At 58.8% G+C, this 20,198-nt stretch overlaps 1 protein-coding gene across 7 annotated transcripts in view; it reads left to right on the top strand.

Annotated features, from left to right (window-relative positions):
* Nucleotides 1–2,225: 2,225 nt before the first annotated feature.
* Nucleotides 2,226–20,198, top strand: part of MYT1 (myelin transcription factor 1) — a 57,565-nt gene continuing 39,592 nt past the window's right edge. For 3 of the 7 annotated variants that reach the window (XR_016215659.1, XR_016215660.1, XR_016215658.1), the window contains exons 1-2: nucleotides 2,226–2,721; nucleotides 18,722–18,822. The gene's annotated coding sequence lies outside the window, so the exon portion shown is untranslated. The remainder of the gene's footprint in view (nucleotides 2,722–18,721; nucleotides 18,823–20,198) is intronic. The other 4 variants (XM_070051344.2, XM_051829051.3, XM_070051343.2 and 1 more) reach the window with 3 other exon arrangements.

The following is a 20,198-nucleotide window of genomic DNA, read 5'->3' as shown; positions in this document are numbered from 1 at the left end:
CCAGCTGGTCACCGGAGAAGGTGGTGCCAATTACAGATGCAGAAAGTTTAGGCCGAAATTACTTGAAAGAGTTTTTATGAAGCAAATGACCTGACACTCGGTGTCTCTGTCAGCTTTGCACAGGGACCGTGGGTCGTTCGAGGACCTTGACGGCTACGCCAGCTCACACAAAGCATTTTCGTGGCGGGGAGGGGTCTGCAGCCCCAAGTCTGGGTTGCAAACCTCCTTTTCCCCCTCAGCAATCACACAGAGTCCTTCTTGGATCTCGCCAACCCCTTGGTCCCCCAGAGTCCGCCAGGCAGCCGTGTGCCCCGAGCTTAGTCCTGGAGAAGGGAGACAATGCCCACGGTTTTAACACAGGCTGACAGCTTGTGGCCCCAGGTAGGAAAGTTCTTAGGCTGCCCCTTGCTGCTGCCCTTGGGTTTGGAGCCGCCTCTCTCTGCTGAGCCCAGAACAAAGCTGAGGTGTGGGCCGGGCGCTGTCCGAAGTGCTGACCGGGCAGCGCCGTGTGCTGGCTGCCTGGCCCCCTCCTGGGGCTGAGGGGCACTGGCTCCTCCCCCGTCACGGTGTCCGTGGGGGTTTCTGAGCCTCCTCTGAAGCTGCTTACACTGCTTGATGCTCTCCGGGGAGACCCAGCATGCTCTAGGCTCTGCCAGACAGGCACTGATTTGAAGTTTCCAAGCTCAGGCCCAGGTGGGGCTGGGCTACCGGAGCCACACGCCTCTGCTGGGGGATATGGGGGCTCGAGGTGGGATGTGGGGCTGCTGAAAGACTTGGGTTTGTGCAAAGACGACTTTCATTACCTGAAAAACAACAATGCCCCACGAGGCCCTGCTGCCTGCGGCCGCCTCGGCTACGTCGTTGTTCCCGGAGTCTGGCTGCTCGAATCTGAGTTACGCGGCTTCACCAAGCACTGGTATTGTTGGGGAATCGGCTGGCTCAGCACCGCCTCCCTGTGATTCTATCTGCACCATGGAACAATGGCTGCGGGGCTGCCCTGCGCCTGCAGCCTGCCGATAAGAGTTTAATAGCATTTCTGAGTGCCAAGGGCTTGGGGTATGAAACACCCCCGTGCTCATAGTGAGCAGAGGAGATGGAGGTGGCTTTGAGGGAGCTCAGCTGAGCGCGTGAGAGGACAAGAGAGGCAGGCAGTAGCGTAGACACGGCTCTCGTTTGGCTAAGTGATGTCAGCCTCGGTCTAGCCAGGGCAGGCCTGCACTTCGTGCTCCTTTGTTGACCAGAAGGTGTTTGTGTGTGAGAACCTGACCCACTTGCTTCTGGGGTGTGGTTCCCTGGCTGATGTGTAGAACTCGAGCTGCACGTTGAAAACAGCCACTTATCCTCTCTCATAGCCAGCTGCTTGAAAATCAGCTGGGATTTCCAGAGCGTGCTGTCTTAAAGAAAGCTAACGCTCTGGCTGCGGACGGCTCCTCTCTCTGGTGGCCTGGGCCCTTTAAAGATGACTGAGGGGGCCACTGAGTTTCACTGTTGAAATCTGTGCAGAGTCTCCCAGCGGCGACTGCAGCTGGCCCGTGCTGGGAGACTCTGCAGGTGTCTGAGAGCTCCGTGTGTGCCCGGCAATCCTGATGGCGACGGGGGTCAGTGCAGGAAGCTGCACCTTTCCCGTGTGGGGACCTCGGGCTCCCCCAGGGTGGGACGTGGACGGGCCGTGTGCAGGCAGCGGGCGCCCCGCTGTGCGTGTCACGGACTCTCCTCTGCTTCCCGCTGGGTCGCTTGTTTCTGACAGTTTTAAGAACTCCGCACACAGTGGCTGCCCCTGTGCTTGGGCAGCGCCGGAGCCTCAGCGACCCCACGGCTTCTTTGGGACAGTTTTACTATTTCAAAAATCATAAGGGGAAGGCGTGACAACAGGAAAGCGTCTTTTGCTCTTTGTGTGGGTGACTCTGCTTTTCCAGTCTGTGGCGTAGGTACGTTTGTGCACTTGTGAGAACGCAGCTCCATGTAAGTCCCGGGTGCTCAGCCACGCGTCACTCTCCAGGCTCGTTGGAGTAATGAGTTCTGTGGCTCCTTCTTCATGATGGGAGGGCATATTCCTAACCAGCAATAAATACTGCCGAGCACTTTCGCTGTGGCCCTGCTAACCCGGGCATCTGTCATTCGTTGGTGCTATTAGGAATTATTGGACTGAACCACTGGCAGGGGAGGCAGAGGGGGGCAGCGCCGAGCTCGCCAGGCTCCCTGCCCTTCCGTGCGTTTTGCATGAAAAGAACTCTGATCCTGCTGCATATTGATGGCGAGTCAGCGTGGGCGCACGCGGGCACCTGCTGTCAGCTGAGGCTCAGAGCAGGGGTCACAGGCTCCGCCGGCCTGGGCACCCCCCACCCCCAGTTCCGCAGATCCATCTCTCTGATGCTATACTGTAAATTTATTTCACCTCCGAGAGTAAACAGATATATTGGAGCCCCAAGGGTTCATGGGTAGCGTATTTACAAAGGAGCCTCCTCGCCAGCCCGTGCCACCGCCGCTAATGAGAGCGGTCATTAAGTAAATGAGACGTCGCCTTTAGCTGGCTTAGGAGTTCGCACACTACGCGGAGAGGACGTTTAATGGAAACCCGCACGCCGGCTTCCCCACATGTGACCGCTGACGGGAGGCAGCTGCCTTCCCCTCCTCCCCCGGCCACCGTGCACCCCCCATGTAAATTTCATGATTGCTTTCCGTGATGTCATTTTGAAAGAGGACAGACAATAGCTGGGGAAGGTAAGTCAGCGCTGACAAAGACGGGCTCCGGGCTCCGGTGCCGGGCTGTGCCCTCGGGGTGCGGTGGGGAGCTGCGCGCAGCCGGCCACGGCTTTTTCTGCGGGAGAAGCCCGTGTGGGGACCACAGCCGCGGAGCTGCCCCGCACGCCGCGGCTTTCTCCCCCGCCCGCCAGCCGCGGCTGCTGCCCTTGCCTCTCCGAGCCGAGCCGCTGGTGAACGTGTTGTGCGTCTGACAGGAGCGCTGCGGGGGGAGGGGGAGCCGCGGCCACGGCAGAAACTTTGTGCGCGTTTCTGGAGGAGGAGAGGCGCAATCGGTCTGCCCCTCGGCAGCAGCAGGTCCCCCTGCAGTAGGGGCCGGGCCGGGGGCGTCTCTGGTGTGACCCCCACCCGAGGGACCGAGGAGAGGCACTGCCGTGAGCGGCTGGCTGTGTGCGCCCTGTGGCTGCCTGAGCGGCTGTCTGGTCTGGTTGGGCTTGGAGCGCTGGGGACGGAACCGGCCATTCCTTGACCTGTGGCTGTGGGCCTGGGGAGTGGGGCTGCTGTCGTGTTTGCGTCACTGATTTTTAAACTGAAAACTGGAGTGGGCTCGGACGCCGGTCTGAGCCGATGCGGGCAGCGCAGCGCAGTGGTTCTGGGGCTGTGCACTCCTGAGTTTGCTTCTTTCTTCACAAATCCGCGCCACCAACAAGGACACCGTGGGGTGGGCTCTCGCCACTGGCCCTGTCTGAGCGACAGCCTTTCTCGCCTCTGCCTCACCTTGCGTCAGTGGACAGCACTGGTTGGTGGAGTTGGGTGTTTAGTTCCTGAGACATAACCTCTGAGACCCAGCTCTGTGGCTACCTGAGGCTTGGACAGTGTCTACCACAGCGGCCCTCTGGGAAGAGGGGTGAGGAATTCTGTCCCCTGGCTTAGGAGACATGACAGAGATCCTGGGGGTGCCCTGCGGCTGTTGGGTGAGCAAACAAAAGGCAAGAAGCCGGACAGGGCCGAGCCCAGCGGCCCCTCAGAGCCCCACTCTGCCGACTGGGAGAGGCACCCTCGGCCCCAGGCTGCTGGCCACCAGGGCTCCCTTCCCATTGGTCCTGGGCCACGATGACCACCCCCTTCCATATGGCCCCGTTAATTAGCGGTAAACAAAAGAGTGGTGAGCCGGGGTTGGAGTCCTGTGGTGCTGGACACTGCTGCTCACGAGGCCGTGGCCGAGCCTGAGCAGGAGGCTGGGTCAGGCGGAGGAGGCAGTTTGTTTTCAAAGAGGAGGCAGCTTTATGAACGGTTCTGTCTCTTGGACCTGGCGCCTGAGGTCCCTACAGGGCTCCCTAAGCCCCGGGCACCTGGGCAGTGTCTGACCTTGCGTGGTCTGGGCAGGGGCTCCCGGGAGCTGGACACAGAGGCTTTTCCCTCCCTGATGCTCTGGGCTGCGGAGCCCAGATGGGGGTCTGGGAGTTCACCCAGGGTGGCGGGGGCGTGGGGAGGGGAGGCGGCGGCTGTTCTGTCTGCAGTGCAACTGGGGCTGGTGTTACCCCAGGTGTTGCCCAGACATCTGGAGACAGCCCTGATGTCCAGAGTAACGCACTGGCTCCAGACACCCCTGGTACCCACGTGGTTAGGATGTCAGGGCAAGGCTGGCCTGGGAGACTCAGCTGGAGGTTGGCCCGTCCCCTGGCCCTGGTGGGTGCTCTCCCTGGTGCTGCCTGTGCCCCTCCCACCCTTTCCTCCTCAGACTGGGGTCACTGAACATGCACGCAGTGACACAGGTGAGGCTGCGTGTGTGGCCGGCACCAACCACATCAGGGAGACTGGGTCAGGGCCCAGCTGACCACTTTTCCTGGTGCTGCCCAGGCTGGCGACAGCTGGATTGTTTGGGATGTTGGTTCACACCGGTCAGCACTCGACAAATTCACCAGGAGAGGGGCCTGCAGATGAACGAGAGATGGCTGGGCCCAAGAGGCTGTGTGGTGGCTGTGGGCAGTCTGGTGGGGGCAGAGGTCTTCTGGATGGACTTGGTGCACCAAGCATATCCACTCCGGAAGAGTGAGGCAGGCCTGGTTGGGGCGGTTGGCTCCCCTGTCTGGGTGGAGGTAGGGTGGGGTCAGCGCTGAACTGGTGTGAGCAGGGCCTGGGAGGCTCAGTGGGCAGGGCTGCTGGTGGTCACCTGATCCTCGGCAAGCAGGACACTGGACGGCCAGCCAGGCGTGGAAGTTACTGGGCACGTTGGAGACGGAATGCCCTGCTGGTTCCACTTCCAACAGCTCCAGGGAGCCCCTGCTGTTGGCCTTTCTGGTGCAGACGGGGGTCCTCCCCCTCCCCGTCCCCCAGGGCCCTCTCTGCTCCTTCCTTGAGTCACTCTTGAGTAAAACAGAAGAGGGAATGTTGTACGTTTACAGGAGAGTGGCCTTTGGGAAGCAGCCTTGTTGGCTTTCCCAGAGGGGACAGCAGCTCCTGATGGGAGACCCCGAGCCCAGGCTCCACTGGGGGCTTTGTGCAGCCTCTCCAGCTTCTCAGCGTATTTTCTGTCTTTTGTAGGTGTCCAGATTTTCCCAAATGTCACTTTATTTTTTTATTTTTATTTTTTTAAAGATTTATCTGCTATTTGAAAGGCAGAGCTGCAGAAAGAGAGAGGCAGAGACAGAGAGAGAAACAGAGACAGAGACAGAGAGAGGAGTATCCATCCGCCGGTTCACTCCAAGGGCAGCTGTGTCCAGGGCTGGGCCAGGCCTAAGCCAGGAGCTCTACCCAGGTCTCCCACACGGTGCAGGGGCCCAAGCACTTGGGCCATCTCCTGCTGCTTTCCCAGGCCATCAGCAGGGATCTGGATCAGAAGTGGAGCAGCCGGGACTCAACCAGCGCCCACATGGGTGCCAGCATCCCCGGCCCCTGCCCACTCCCCCTAAATGCTGCTTCAAAAAGCTTAAAACAAAAATAAGGAAAAGTCTTTTCCCTGAATTAAAATGTTTCTTATCTCGGGCTTCCCCTGAGCCTGCTTCAGAGAGAACACATTAGTAAATACCTCGAGCGGAAAGCAGAGTTTGGAAACGTCATCCTTTCATGTTCAGTGTGATGGACCTGAGCACGTCCCGTCCCCCCCCCCCCCCCCCCCCGGCTGTTTTCTTTCTTAGAATCTGCTCTTAAAAACAGCGTTATTCTAATCAGAGGAAGAACCTTAATCTGCCCTGGCCAGCTCAGGCCTCGGCCAGGATTAGCCCCGCCCTCCGGGAGGGAGTCTGGGGCCTCAGGGCCTCCCCGCCTGCCCTACTTTCAGGGGTGTGGCTTTGAGGCCAGGCGCTCAGGGTGCGCTGTTTGCGGGGTCCCTGTGCCGGGTTTGATCTGGAACTCTGGCCTGGCCTGAGAGTGTGGCCGGTGCTGAGAAGACTTGGAACTGTGCTTGGGACAGATGTGAGGTGCTCGGGTCTCCCCAGGCATCAGGTCCCGGGGCCCCAGCCTGGAGTGACTCAGGTTGGTTTGTCGGTCATTGTCTTGCACGTGGAATTGTAGAATTCATCACACATCCCACCCTTACCAAAGTATGTATGCATGTATTTTCACTTATTTGAAAGGGGAAGAGAGAGAGAGAGAGAGAGGCCTGCAATAGCAGTGGCTGGGCCAGGGCTGGACTGGGGACCAGGTCTCCCCTGTGGGTGTCAGGAGCTATCGCTGCTGCCTTCAGGGACTGTGTCGGCAGAAAGCAGGAGTTTGGGGGTCCAGAGCCAGGAATCAAACCTGGGTACTCCAGCGTGGAAGCAGGCATCCTACTGCTACGCCAAGTGCCCCAGCGTTTTGCATAGAACAAAGCAGAACTTGGAGGTTTTTTTTTTTTTTTTTTTTTTTTTTTTTATTGCAGCTGGGCTGTGATCTGAGTGGCAGTACAGAAATCATGGTTTGGCTCTCGAGGGGCAAACAAGCACCTGTGCTGTTTTTACTTGGGTCATTGTGCCCTGGGCTCCAACACCGAGGAGCTAATTAGTTTTTGCAGGGAGCAGTGTAGCTGGGCTTCATCTCCCAGCCCAGCTCCCCAGAAGGCCATGGCCGTGTGACCTGCAGGGCCCCCAGCCCGTCTGCCAGGTCTCCCATTCCTGCTTCCTTTTCCAGGCTCAGCACAGATGCTGCACCAGGTTGCGCTCATGTGTCTCCTCACACCCCGCCCTTGGCAAGGCCCTCAGCCTGTGGCGTCCGGCTCTCTGTCTCCCAGGACCATCCTGCTTGGCCCGAGGGGAGAGGCTGCAGCCAGGACTGGACACCCTCAGGGCAGGGCCTGACTTTTGCGGGCAGGTGGTGGGACATTTGCAGGGGGAAGAGAGGAGGCCGTGTGCTCCCGGCCGTGGCTTGAAGTGGAAGTCGGGCTGGGACCCCACACCCAGAGCGTTTGTCTGACTTTGCTTCCTCTCAGTGGTTTGGGTTTTTTCTTCCACTGAGTCCGCGTTCACCCTTTGCCCTGGTGAATCCCCAGGGCACACTTGCCCTCCCCCCGCACACAGACCAGCAGTGGAGGCACTCTGCCCTCTCCCATCCTGGTGAGTTCTGTAGGTCAGGAGTCCACTTCCGGCTGCACCCCTGCCGTGTGCTCCCCGAGGAGCCAGCTGCGGGCGTTGGTGCTGTTCCATCTTCCCTGATGGGCTCGGCCTGCCTGGCTGGGAACCCCCTGCAGCCTCTATGTGCAGACCCCGTGGTTGGACAGGGAGCTCCTTTTACTCCCCAGGGCCTGGGCTTTGTGCTTGGGTCACCTCCCCCTGGAGAGCCCTCTGACGACGGTGGGAGCTGGTGCCAGCCAGGGGTGCCTCGTGGCCTGCAGGACCTGGTGGGCTTCTCCTCTGCTAGCTCCTCCAGCTGAGCATGTCACCGCCCACCCACCCCCACCCCCGCCATGTGTGTTAAGTGTCTTCTCCAAGGCCTGGTCAGTGTTGGCACTCTGTGTACCGAGCACGCTACGTCCAGGCTGGAAACGCAGCCGTATCTCTCAGCCTGGAAGGCAGTGTAGTGGGCTCGAGCACCGATGGGCTGAAGTTGAACTCCCCAGGGAGCAGCGCCTGGGGCCTGCTCTTCCCTCAGACAGGAATTTGGTCCGGGTCCCTACTCTCACCAAAGTCATCACACACACCCAGGGCTGGTGTGCTGTGATGGGGCAGGTACAGCCTCTGCCTTTGACGCCACTGCTTGCATCCTAGCTCCCCGCCGATGGCCTGGGAAGGCAGCAGAGGACGGCCCAGGTGACCCCATGGAGACCCGCAAGAAGCTCCTGGCTTCAGCCTGGCTCAGCCCTGGCCGTCACGGTCATCTGGGGCGTGAACCAGCAGATAGAAGTGCATGCTCGCTCGCTCTCTCTCTCTCTCTCTCTCTCTCTCTCTAACTCTGCCTTTCAAATAAATAAATAAATAAATAAATCTTAAAAAAAAAAAAGTCACCAGGAGGTGCCTTGAGGCCCCAGGATCTTCCTGCTTCAGTGGCCGGTCTGAGGCCCTGGGCCCCTCCTTCCTGAGCTGCAGAGGAGAGCTGGTATGGACGGGTCCCGGGGCGGCTCAGGGTCCCTGTCGCTGGGCGGGGAGCTGGGCAGCTCTGCTCAGGAGAAGCATCTGGTTGCAGGGTGAGCAATGCCGCAGCAGAATTCCAGAGCCGCTTCTGGATCCCGGGGGTCCCGGGTGCCCTTGGAGGAGCTCGCAGAGGTCCCAGGGAGGATGTCCTTGAGACCAGTCCCACCTGTGGTCCAGGATCAAACTCACCTGTCCTGTGCTGCATCCAGACAGAGTGCGTGGGGAGGAGTCTGCACCCTCCAGCCCCTTCTCACCCCTCTGTGTCCCAGGACCCCCACCTGCAAGTCTAGTCGGGCCTGGTCCCAAGAGGTGTCTCTGATCGCAACCAGCAGGTCAACTTGGTCGTCCACCAGCACTGGGGGTCAGGCTCCTGGCCAGCCATCTCTGTGTGGCCTGGCCTGGTCAGTGGGTGCCATGGGAGCAGAAGGGGCCAGCTCCCCTTCTTGTGTCTGCTCTGCCCTGGTCCGGAACCACCCTCCAGTCCCCGTGTCCTGGTGGTGGGAGTGTGCGGGGTCTTGGGATGGTGTCCCTGTGGTGGGTGAACTCGGGTAGGGGGGAAGGGGGGGCGCTCTGGCTGTGTCTGGGTGGAGCAGAGTGCGCTAAGTGTAGCTCCCTGGGTTCTGGGCGGTTGCCTGGGGGTGCAGCCTGGCAGCCCTGGGTAGGTGCAGGGTGACACCAGCCAAGTCCCCACCAGGACACCGCCGCCCCCCGCCCCTGCTGGCAGCCTGGGATGGCAGCCTAGGGTTTGGTTTGGAAAGTTGTCATTACTGCGAGCAGTTTAGCTGTTGTTTGCAGCTCTGGTAAGGTTAAAAGAAATAATGATAATAATATAAGAAAGAGGCAGCCACAGTCACTGCCTGCAACATGCTATTTGCATTTTTAAGGAAACACTTCTTTGAGACAGCCTGGGTGAAAGGTCACTATTTGCATATAAATGGAAGGAAAGCGTGTGAGGCTGGAAGTCACATCTGTATTATTTTCTCAGCAGTGAGCTGCTGTTGGAGAGATTAGGGGACAGGGCTTGCATTTGGCTTTTATTGAATAGAGAAAGTACCAGCGAGGCTGATTTAGAAGCAAAATAATGAGAGAAATGTGCAAAGCTACAGAATTGCCAAGTCCCTGCCCCCACCTCTCTCTTCTCTCATTTTCACCTAAACTCAGCAAAAGCAGGTTTGTCTTTGCTCCACTCAGCAAGTCTTCATTCTCCTTCCCTCTGGATTCCAGCTTTAAAAAAAGGGAGAGGAAAAGAGCAAGCGTGCCCTGATTTCCCGCAGCCCTGTCTGTGCTTCCTGCCAAGAGCTGGTCCCAGGGCAGGGTGGGTGGGTGGGGTGGGGGGTGGGGCGTGCTGCCTCCAGACTCCCCTGAACCAGGGACGAAGCCTAGGCAGCTGCCAGGTGTGTGGGGAAGGGGGTGGGGTGAGGGGAGGGGCACCCCCCTGGGCTCTGGGCTGTTTCATATCCCCCAGCTGGAGGGCTTCGCAGCAGGGTGGAAGGGGCTTCTCTGTGGCTGCCTGGGGTCTGCCCCAGCCCAGAGGGACAGAGGGGAGCTGGCCTGAGGGTGGCCCTTGGTCCTGCTTCCACCTCTTTATTTTAATGCCATTCTCCACCCCGACACATTAAAGCAAAGACATTTCAGTCCGCACAAGACGTTTCTCCAGAACCATGGGAGAGGGCGGCCCACGGGATGCCACACCTGGATGGCCCTGGGTGTCCCTGGCAGCGTCATAGCTCCCTGTCCGAGGAGGGGCAGGGGCTTGTGCCACGTGGCCCTGTCCTGTGGCTCTGGGTCCAGCGCTGCTCTGGGCTGGGCCTCCGTGGGTCAGGAGCACCAGGGATGAGGCTCTCCTGGCATCGGATCCTGGCTGTCCCCAGACTAACGTCCCTGGCTCACGTGGACACGAGGTGCCACCTCCCTGGCTCACGTGGACACAAGGGGCCACCCTCCTGCTTATTTTGAGAGGAGGACGTGTCTCCTTCCCATCAAGCTGTCAGACTGTTGACTTTTTAACCTTTCTACTTCCCTGGGGCCGTCGGCCTGGGCTGGTGCTCAGGTCCTGGGGTGGTCACCTCGTACACCAAGCTTCTCTCTGGCTCCTTCGCAGCCCTGGGTCCAGAGCCCTAGAAAATAGTGATTAGCACAGGACCCACACATGCACACACATGACACATGTACACACCTGCACACACACTACATGCACACATCACACCCCTCACAATACATGCACATACCTACACATTCTACACACACCACAGACTACATACAGCACACATACACATCACATATGACATACATATAAACCACACATACTGCACACACCACACATAACACATGAACATATCTACACACACACTACACCCACATGCACACACATCACGTGTGACAAACATATAAACCACACGCACTGTACACACACCCTGTTCTGTCAATGCTGGGCTCTGACTTCCTGTTCCCCTACTGCACTCACCATCGGATCCGTCCCCTCCCTGCATCAACCCCTCTGCCTGCTCCAGGGCAGCCCTGTGTCTTCCAGGCCAGGCCTGGCAGGGCAGTGGGGCTCCTTCTCCCCAGGGCCATGGGGCTGACTGGATGACATGGGACAGCGTCCTGTGGGGTAGGCTGCCAGCCCCCACCATAGCCTCGACTCTTGTTGGCCATTGTGATCGTGGCCTTTTTGGGTTTTGGGTGTTATTGAGCATTGCCTTTAGGCACTTCCTTTTCATGGCGGCTGCCGAGCTAGTGGGAACTCCCCATGGCTTTCTGCTCGCCCCTGCCCGGTGACCGGGAACCCCAGCGACCCTAGCTTCCTACTGTGCTCTGCGGGGGGCACAGAGAGCCTGCCTGGGGGACTGCTTTCCCTCTGAAGCTTTTAGGGTCCTTTCTGTATTTCTGGTGGTTTGGGATTTCACAGCGCTGGGCTTATTGGATGTGGGTCTTTTCCATTCACTGTGCTGGGCACTTGATGGGCCTTTTAATTGAAAAATATAATTTCCTTTATTTCTGAGAAGTTGAAGAACTATTTAATTCGTATTTTCCCTTCCATTTTCTTGTCTTTCTCTGTCTGGTCTCACTCTGCTTTTCCTCTGTATGTCCCATCTTTGTGCTGTTTCGTTCACTTTTGGGCAAATTTCTTTGAGTCTCTCCCAACCACGCAGAGTGGGGAAAAGGGTTTCCTCCGTGTGGTGAGATGGGGGCTCCCGCTCCTCTCAGGTCCCCTTTTTCATCCTCTGTGCCTGAGAGCAACCCTGGAGCAGGCTGTGCAGCTCCTCCATGCCCTGGGCACCGCCCCACAGCACACACGTACAGGCACACGCACGCACAAATATAGGCATAGGCACACACACGCAAGGCAGACACACGTGCACATGCACGCAGTCACAGGCAGAGCATGGAGCGCGTGACTGGGTCAGCTGTCAGGAGGGATTGGCTGCAGCCCTTGGCTCCAGTGCAATGAGCTGCTGACGCATCCTGGCCTGGAACTGGAGCAGGTGGGAGCTGTGTTCCTCCTGGCTGTGCAGAAGCAGTTGTCTGCCGTTGGCCAGCGGCAGCTTCCTGGGGGCTGGGGTGGGAGAGGGTGGATCTTAGAGACCCCTCAGCCCTGCACAGACCGTCACACATCCTTCACAGCCATCTCCCTTCCTCCTGCTGCACCCCAGACTCCATGTCTGCTGAGGAGTCCAAGGTAGCCCAGCCTGGGGTCCAGGCAGTGGCCGTGCTGTCCAGGACTTGAGCTCACAGAACTCAGCTGCACAATGTGAGGTTCTGTGCAGGAATCCCCAGAGCCAATCCCTGGCCTCCATGTGCCCAGAGTGGATCCCCTGCCCCTGTGTGTGCCCAGAGCCGATCCCTGGCCTCCATGTACCCAGAGTGGATCCCCGGCTCCTGTGTGTGTCCAGAGCCGATCCCTGGCCCTCACGTGTGCCCAGAGGAGATCCGCGGCCCCTGTGTGTGCCCAGTGGATCCCCTGCCCCTGTGTGTGCCCAGAGCCGATCCCTGGCCCTCACGTGTGCCCAGAGGAGATCCGCGGCCCCCGTGTGTGCCCAGTGGATCCCCGGCTCCTGTGTGTGTCCAGAGTGGATCCCCAGCCCCTGTCTCTGCTCAGAGAGGAGCCCAGCCCCCGTGTGTGCCCAGAGCAGATACCTGGCCCTCATGTGTGCCCAGAGTGGATCCTTATCCCCTGTGTGTGCCTGGAGCAGCCCTTGGCCCCTGTCCCCCTTGTGTGCCCAGGGTGGCCCCTGGCCCCCGTGTGCACCAGGACGAGGGCTTCTGCGTCATGGCAGGAGGCACTTCCTGTCCGCAGATGCAAGTATTGCCCAATGCTTCCCCAGACACAACGCCCTCCTTCCCCTACGGTCCCTGAGGTTTGAAGCACCTGATGCGTCTGACTCTTGGGTGTTGCCACTCCAGGTGGGGCAGGACGCTGCAAAGGGCATCCTCTCTTGTTTTCTTTGAAAGGTTTATTTATTTACTGGAAAGGCAGAGGGACAGCGAGAGAGAGAGAGAGCGAGAGCGAGAGAGCGAGATCTTCTGCTCACTGGTTCAGTCCCTAGATGGCTACAATGGCCAGGACTGGTCCAGGCTGAAGCCAGGAGCCAGGAGCTCCATCCAGGTCTCCCACGTGGGTGCGGGGGCCCAAGCCCTTGAACCACCGTCTGCTGCTTCCTGGGGGCATCAGCAGGGAGCTGGACTGGAAGGGGAGCAGCCAGGACTAAACAAGCACTGTGATTTGGGAAGTGGTGCTCTAAAAGGCGGCCTAAGCTGCTGAACCCCAACTGCCCAGGGTGTCCCCTTTTCAGAGTTGGTCCCTGGGCCCCTGTTCTTGAGCCTTGGGTGCCAAGAACCCTGGGGTGCTTTCATCTCTGGCTGGGGGAACCCTGTCAGAGTCTGTGTCTCTCACGCACAGGCTTCCTGAGTGTGCTGTTGACTTTCTAGAAACAATTTCACTGAAATATAATTTTCCCATCATGCAACTCACAGTTAGCAATGTTAGCGTGTTTAGGGTTGTGTGTCTCTCACCACAGCAAATTTGGACGATTTTGAATGCCCAAAAGGATCCCATGCCCATGAGAAGTCGTTTGCCCTGTGCCCAGCCCTCGGCCAGCATGCATCCACTCCCTGTCTGTGGCGTGGCCCGTCCTGGCCAGGTCAGAGACTCATTAGCTGGTCTGCAGCCTCTGTGAGGAGCACATTCCCCGTGTCACCCCCGCAGTGTCGGTGGACAGTTGGGCTTTTCCATTTTGTCTGCTTGGTTGAATAACAGTGCTGTAAGTAGTTGTGAGTGAGGCTTTGCGTGGACATGTCCTCATCTCTCCTGGGAGCTGCTGGGCTGTGGGATAACTCCGGGCACCGTGTCAGGGAGCCACCAGCGGTTGGTGCTGCTTTAACCAGCAGTGAGCGGGGCTTCCTGGGCCTCTAGTCCTCACCCGCAACTGCTGTGGTCTCTTTGCTCTTTAATTCACACAACAGCCTTTTCAGAGGGTGTGAAGTCAGGTTTCCTGACCTGGATTTGGATTTTCCTGGTGAGGGCTGGTGGGTGTGCCATTCCTGCAACATCTCTGGAGAAGTGTCTGCCCATTTTTAAGCTGGTTTACTTGTTTTTGTTGTGGAGTTCTGGGAGGCTTCTGTCCTGAGTGCAAGCCTCTACCATAGTGTGGGCTGAAGTACAGTGGTTTATTTACTCATTTATTTTTAAAGATTTATTTATTAATTTGAAAGATAGAGTGATAAACAGAGGGAGAGTTAGAGATCTTCCCTCCATTGTTTCACTTCCCAAATGGCTGGACCAGGCTGAGGTCAGGAGCCAGGAGCTTCCTCCAGATCTCTATTGAGGGTGCAGGAGCCCAATTACTTGGTTCAACTTCTGCTGCTTTCCCAGGTGCGTCAGCAAAGAACTGAAGTGGAGCAGCTGGGACGGGAACCTGTGCCCATATGGGTTGCCGTTGGCGCAGGCAGCAGCTTAACCCGCCACACCACAGCACTGGCCCCTGAAGAACAGCCCTTTAAAAATTTTTTTTTTTTTTTTTGACAGGCAGAGTTAGAGTTAGAGTGAGAGAGAGAGAGAGAGACAGAGACAGAGACAGAGAAAAAGGTCTTCCTTTTTCCGTTGGTTCACCCCCCAAATGGCCACTACAGCCGGCGCGCTGAGGCCGGTGCGCCGTGCCAATCCAAAGCCAGGAGCCAGGTACTTCCTCCTGGTCTCCCATGCGGGTGCAGGGCCCAAGCACCTGTGTGGGAGACGCGGATGGAGTTCTGGGACCCAGAATTCGGACTGGCTCAGCACCAGCTGGTGAAGCCATTTGGGCAATGAACCGGTGGCTAGGAAATCTCTGTCTCTGTCTGTCTCTTTCTCTATGCCACTCTGCCTTTCAAATAAATAAAAGAACTCTTTAAAAAAGTAAACAAAACTGGGTCCCGTACGGCAGTCGCTGGGTCTGAGCCCTGGCACTGCTCCTGACCCAGTCTCCTGTCGCTGCAGACCCAGAGAGGCAGCAGTGACGGCTCAAGTGTTTGGATCCCTGCGCCCGTGTGGGAGACCCGATGGAATTCCTGCCTCCCAGCGCGGGCTCCAGCCTAGCACTGGTCCATTGCAGGCATTTGGGGAATATGTGAGTCCTCTCTGTCCCTCTGTCTCTGAAATAAATAAAAATGAAAGGAAAAAAGAACAAAGGGAAATAAAAGTTTTACACTTTGATGAAGGCCAAAGTATCAGTGCTTTCTTTATTTTTTAAGATTTACTTATTTATTTTGAAAGTCAGAGTAATATATAGAGACAAACAGAGAGAGGGAGATCTTCCAACTGCTGGTCCCCTCCCCAGTTGGCTGCAGTGGCCGGGGCTGGGCCAGGGTCTCCCAGGGGGGTGCAGGGCCCCAGCACTTGGGCCATCTTCCACTGCTCTCCCAGGCCACAGCAGGGAGCTGGGTGGGAAGCGGAGCAGCCAGGGTGAGGAAGAGCTGCAGGCAGTGGCTTCACCGGCCACACCACAACGCCCCTGTGTTTCCTGTTAGGGCTTTGTGCTCCTGCTGTCACATCCAGGAAAGCGCCGCCTCACCCGAGGCCAGGAGCTTCGCTCTGTGCTGAGCTGTGTGCACCCAGCGTCGTCCTACAGGCCCGGTCACCAGCGCTGCGGAGACCACTTTTCCCTTCACGTAGTGCGTTGGGACTCCAGTGGCCGTGAACGCAGTTCTGTCCCGCTCACCTCCTTGTTGGTCTTTACTCCAGGCCCATGCTGCCCTGCTGCTGTGGGTGAAGTGTGGCTCCTCCAACTTTGATCTGCTATAACACTGTTTTGAGTGCTGTATGTTCCTGGAATTGTCACACAGTTTGTTTTGCAGATAAAGCAACACAGAGGGAGTGGCCACAATGGTGACTCAGAGGGCACCTTGGCAGGTCTGGGCCTAGGATGGCCCCAGCTGCTGGCCGAGGAGGAGAGGAAAGCAGGGAGTGTGAGGACAGCAGGGTCCTGGTGCTGATGGCCACTGGCGGGGGAGGTGTGGGGACAGAGCCGGGGCTGGGGCAGGCCCAGTACTTGTGGCAGAGGAGGGGTGCACTGGCGGCCGTGTGTGGCGAGGCTGCAGCACACGGATTGCCGTTGCAGGAGGAGGCCCGGGTGCACGCTGCGCTCAGCAAAGCCTCGGCCTCAGGCAAGGTGGCTGGGTGGGGACTGAGAGGCGGCCGGCGGGACCTGGGGCCCAGGCTGAATGTTTTGGGGGAATGAGGCCACGTGGATGCTCCTCGGACCCTCTGCGTGACAGTGGGAGGAGAGCGTGTTGGATCCAGAGGGGGAGGCTGGCTTGCTGGGGAGGCGAGACCCTTCCCCCCACCATACACAGGGTGGAGGAGGGGAGGGCTGGGGCCCCTATGTCCCATGAGCGCAGTGGCTTCCATGCTGAGTGCGTGTTACGTGAGGGGTGCACAGGGAACTGAGATGTGGACTCCGCCCCAGTGGCCGTCTCTGCCCCGCCTCATGCTGTAGGGTGGGCAGCCCATGGTCACCAGAGATGCAAACCCAGAGAAGGCCCTGAAGCCAGGGACTTTCCGCTCCAGACCAGGCCTCCGCCTCAGCTTTCCTGTTGGCCCTGCTGTGGGGTTGAAGCGTGGTGTTGAACCAGAACTGTCCCCAAACTGGGCGGGCTGCCAGCCGAGCAGAGGGGGACACGCTGTCCCAGCGATCAGCTGAAGGCACAGTCAAGGAGCTGCAGAGGGGGCCCGAGTGGGGTCCTCCACGAGGTGGTGGGGTCGGCACGCCCGAGGGGAGGCTCAGCCTGTCTGTGGGCTGTGGGGGCTGTCCCCCATTACGAGCAGCGCAGCCAGCACGCTGGTTCCAGGCCTGTGTTGCTGTCCCTGGGACTGTGTGTCCTGGGCCAGAGCCTCCATGCTGCTGAGCTGGAGAAAGCACCCCCATCAGGAGAAGGATGGGCTGCCCTGGGCTCGGTTCTGAGCGTCTCCCCGGCTCATTGGAGGACGACTCCCTTCCCCATGGCCCCAGGAGGCACTGGCTGCCACCCAGAATCCCATTCAAGTGAGCCTGGGGCTGCTGCGGGGATCAGGCGGCTTGAGGTGCAAAGACACCAGGGCCCAAAGCCCACAGCCTGCGGGCGGCCCCTAAGTGACCTGCTACCCCACTGGCTCAGGACATGGAGCCTCTGGGGTCTGTTTCCTGTTTGCATTGGTGAGCAGAGACCACAGGACCCAAAGTAAGGCCCCCTTCTTACTTCGATTGCCGGTGATTGTGATCTCCTCCGCCTCCTGGCCCTGCCATGGGATGTGCAGAGCAAGCAGGACTCCTGGAAGTGACACCCCACAGCCTGTGCACCTTGTGTGGAGTCTCAGCGCATGCCAGGGCTGTTCCACCGTGCGTCCAGCCAGGACATCCTGTCTGGTGGAGCACCAAGTCCGTGGGGCAAGACCTGGCCACATGCGGGGGGCCGGGTATGGAGAACCGGCGCCCTTGGCTGGGCTTCTGGCAGTGCCTGTGGTGACTGTCAGCAAGTCCTCTGGAAAAAGCAGGCAGGGTCCCGTCACGGTTGAGCCGGCCCTGGGGACCAGCGCTGTGGTTGGGGGCTGCGTCCTGGCAGGCAGGGTCCCGTCACGGTTGAGCCGGCCCTGGGGACCAGCGCTGTGGTTGCGGGGGAGGCTTCTGCTCTGTTCTTGGTGGCTTTGCTGCAGCTGGGAGGGGGAGCAGCTCTTTGGGGAGCAGCTGATTCTCAGGCCCATGGAGCTGCGCAGGGGAACAGGAGAGGCCTGGAGCAGGAGCGTCAGGGGGAGGAGACAGGCCCCTGTGGCAGGCTCCACCTCGTGCTGCACACCTGGGGGGAGGCTGCTGGCCTGTCTGCCGCGTGCAGCATCTGTCCTGTCTCCCGAGTGCGGCCCTCACGTGCCCATCACAGGTTTGAGAATCAGTTTTCACCTGGTGGCACTTGGCACCGGCTCTGCTGTACAGGTGGAGCCCTCAGGGCCGAGACCCCGGCTTATGGGAAAGTGCTGGGGGCACAGGGCAGCCCCCTGCACTCAGCACTGGCCTGCAGCAGACTCACCGCTCACGGAGGGGCGGCACACAGTAGGTGCCAACTCCTCGTGTCAGCCATCCATCCCCTGAAGACATGGCTTTATGCCATCTCCTTGACAACCAGTTAAGGAAGGTGCTGGGGCCTTCGGTGCTGGAATTCCAGGGACAGCGTTCAGAGCAGAGCCCGGGGCTGGAGAACAGCAGCCTGAGCCTGCACTCCCTGGCTTCAGAAGCAGCGCAGGCTGCAGGAATATTCATTTCCTGTTTTTATTGTGGCTACTTAACGACCTTCCTTTGAAACTCCACAGTTGTAGAGAGCAGGTTGTCATGGCAACAGGGAGTGACGTGCTGGGAATAGGTACACAATGCATTTCTTTGTCCTGTCCAGCGGACGCGTTCTGCCTCTGCCCAGACGCGTGAATTTATGTGAGGGATTAAATATTAACTGGAGGCATTGCGCTGTGGAAAAGCAGAGACACAGGACAGAAAAGATGCTGCAGACAGGCACGGAGTGAGGGTGGGGCCCGGGCTCCTCACGGGAGGCTGGACAGCCTCAAAGCTGGTCCCAGTCCCTGGAGAAGCCGAGCAAGCAGTCGCTCACCAGTTGGCAAATCCAGAGTTGGGGATTTAAATGCCAGGTCTTTTCCAGTGGCTCCCACCTGACTTGCCCTGGTGCCTGTCCACCTCAGTGGACATCGCCCCTGGGTGCAGCAATTGTGTGAGGGCGAGGGTGGAGGGAGTGCACGAGCCAGAAGCTTATAAGAGGCTCCCAAGTCAGAGAGAGGTTTTTCTCTTGTCCCTGGAACACCAACGAGGCCACCACCACATCTGCCTTCCGGTTGGTTCCAAGAGGAGGGATGCGGCAGTGCTCTGTAAAGCTGTGGCCAGTGGCACCATGTAAAGCTGTGGCCAGTGCTCCCTGCCCCCCCACAAGCCAGTGCTGCTTTTCTGACACAAATCTTTTTAACCCCTCAGAAAATGAGTTCCGGGGTGAGCTGCTGAGTCAGAGGTGGACACACGGAGACCAGGCCAGCAGCTGCAGGACCGCGAGGCCCCTCCTGGGCAGACATAGCAAGGTGAGGCACGGGGAAGGCAGCCCCTGTCCCGGGCTCCACAAAGCCTAGAGGTGATTCAAGGGAAGTTAAAGAATGTACAAGCGACTCTGAACTGCCTGGAGCCCTCGTGGACCAGCAGAGCCACCTCCCAGCCACCTGCTTGCTTGGGGATCACACTGGGCTCCACGGCTCAGCCTGCTCTCTCTTCACCCTGCGTTTCCTGGGCAGGCTGAGAACCCCCTCAGGGCTGACACAGACGTTGCTGGCAGGAACCCTGGAGGCCTGTGGGCCGCGTTTCCTTCCCGTCTTCCAAGGCAAGGCTGGTGGTGCCAGCCTTTCTCATGCTGCCCGCTTTTTATTTATCATTTGTCTTCATTTTACTTGAAAGACAGAGAGACAGACAGACAGAGATCTTCCATCTGCTTGTTCACTTCCCAAATGCCTGTAACACCTGGGCCCGAGCCAGGCCCAAGTCATAAGCTGGAAACTCATTCTGGGTCTCCGGGTGGGTGGCAGGGACCCAACCTTTGAGCCGTCACCTGTTGCCTCCTGACTGCACGGTAGCAGGAGGCTGAAATCAGGAAGGGAACCAGGACTTGAACCCAAGCTCCCTGATACAGAATGCAGGTGTCCCAGGTGCGTCTTAACTACCACACCAAATGCCCCTGGCTCCTGGTGGAGGTGGCCCCTGCTTCCACCTGCCCAGCACACTACGTAGCCCCTGGATAGGACATCTGCCACAGCGTCTACTCTCCACCGCCAGTGGTCTCATTCCAGAACTTCCCACCAGCATGCGGTGAGGCCAGGTCCCCAGGTCAGGTGACCCTGAGATGGAAGCAGAGACCCTGACAGGCTTGGGGGTAGCGCTTCTCAGACTCCGGATTCTGTGCTGTCATCCAGCAGCCAGGCTGTGGCCTAGGGCATGGCACAGGGTGGTGGCCCCTGGGGCGGCCAGGGAGGCCGTCAGGGTTTGGGATGCGGGTGCTTGTAGATTACTCTCAAAGCCTGAATTCCTGTTTTGAGCCTGGTGATGAGAATGTGCATTTCGTGGGCCGGTTACAGCTGCCCAGGTTAGCGCCTCCCCTTGTTTTGGTTCCCGAAGGGTTATGGGGACTCTGCTGATCGGCACTGGAGCCTGAGACACAGGCAGTTGGGTACATTGATCTCATCTAGAGTTAACAGTTTGGTATTTTGTTGATCACTTTATTGCTTGTGCTTTAACTATTGCATTAGAATAACCTTCATCTTGGCCACTGGGCTCGTGGCTTCGTCTCAGCTTCTCCTGGCCCTCAGGTCCACAGCCTGCACTGGCACGAGATCCTGCAGCCATGATGGTTCCTTGGTATGCGGCTGGGGGTCCTGGGCTCACAGCGCTCAGGCCTCACATTGGGGCGGGA

Source organism: Oryctolagus cuniculus, chromosome 11 (assembly GCF_051225735.1).
Source record: "Oryctolagus cuniculus isolate XC-2025 breed Fujian yellow rabbit chromosome 11, ASM5122573v1, whole genome shotgun sequence".
Classification (NCBI taxonomy): domain Eukaryota; kingdom Metazoa; phylum Chordata; class Mammalia; order Lagomorpha; family Leporidae; genus Oryctolagus; species Oryctolagus cuniculus.
The sequence above is the reverse complement of the archived record's forward strand: the minus strand, read 5'-3'. Positions and strand labels throughout refer to the sequence as shown.